This window comes from Glycine max, chromosome 14 (genome assembly GCF_000004515.6).
Source record: "Glycine max cultivar Williams 82 chromosome 14, Glycine_max_v4.0, whole genome shotgun sequence".
NCBI classification, from domain to species: domain Eukaryota; kingdom Viridiplantae; phylum Streptophyta; class Magnoliopsida; order Fabales; family Fabaceae; genus Glycine; species Glycine max.
In genome coordinates this window covers 12609575-12611061 of record NC_038250.2, presented here as the reverse complement: position 1 = coordinate 12611061, position 1487 = coordinate 12609575, and positions in this window count along the sequence as shown.

Genomic DNA, 1487 nt, shown 5'->3' with positions numbered 1-1487 from the left:
AGATTCTTTGTGATATGGAAACACTATCATAATTTTCAATTCTTGTTAACATTGGTTTGGAAAGAATATTGCGCTTTTCAATCTGTCGGTTGTCTTTTCTTTGGAATTATTTTACATACACAACAACTTTGCTTCTAATGTTTGATCTAACCACAGCTTAGCCATGTCATAACTTCTGTTTTCAAATATTATTCCTCGTTGTGGATTTGCATAATTATATAATGACTATGGAAGTCTTCAATTATATAGTAACTATTTTCTGAATCTATTTGTGCAGGCATGAATTCAGACTTAAGCATGATGATTGGATGAACACGGTAAAACCTGATCTTCATCTTGGTGTTTCAGCACAATTGCATGAAAAATTTGAGGTATCTAATGCAGAGATTGAAAACTCAAAATCTGTTAGAAGTGAGATGTGTGCTGCTGTAAATTCGCTTTTGAAGGTAATTATTTGACACCATTTTGCATCCTACTTTCCTCAAGTCCTTATTTAATGAAAATCTTTGTGCTATCTCTGTTTAAAATATTATTAAATCTAAAGTTAATTAATGATTAATCTCAAAATCAACCTATAAGATCAAAACCTGTAAAAATACGTTGAAGTCTCACTAAAAAAACCAATCTCATTCCAATAAATTCATAAGCTAAATAAACAATTATAGGTTTCAAAAATCAAATATAATTATCTAAACCAACTTTATACCAGCAAGACTAACATATTTTATATATAATGTAATATTATTATTATGATTATTATTATTATTTAGTTATGCCCAATATAATGAGAGGAACACTTCTGTATTAGCTGAGTTTTTTTTTTCAACCATGTATATGTGCGTGTTATTATTATGTTATTATTATTATTATGATTATTATTATTATTACTCAAGTCAAGTGACCACGACTATGCTAGGGTGTTGCCTAGGATATTCCCATGATTTAAATTTGTCACCATGAGCAAGGAAACCACGGGATTTAAAGAAGTAAGCGTTCCTCTCATTTTTAACTTTAATTTTATTTTATTTTAATTTTTCATGTTCTCTTACACTAGCTGATCTTTTTTGTTTTGGGGATTCGGCACGTACATGCACAACAAATTTCAGAGTAAGTCTGATTTTTCACTTCAATTTTATTTTATCATAATTTTTCATGTAAGTCTGACTTTTCACTTCAATTTTATTTTATTGTAATTTTTCATGCTCTGTTACACTCGTTGCGTATTGATTCACAATTGTCTTTTTTGTTTTGGGGATTCGGCAGACACATGCACAAGAAATTTAAGAGTAAGTCTGATTTTTCACTTTAATTATTATTATTATTATTATTATTACTCAAGTCAAGTGACCATGACTATGCTAGGGTGTTGTCTAGGATATTCGCGTGATTCAAATTTGTCACCATGAACAGGTCAGGGCAACCAAGGGATTTGAAGAAATAAGTGTTTCTCTCATTTTTCACTTCAATTTTATTTTATTTTAATTTTT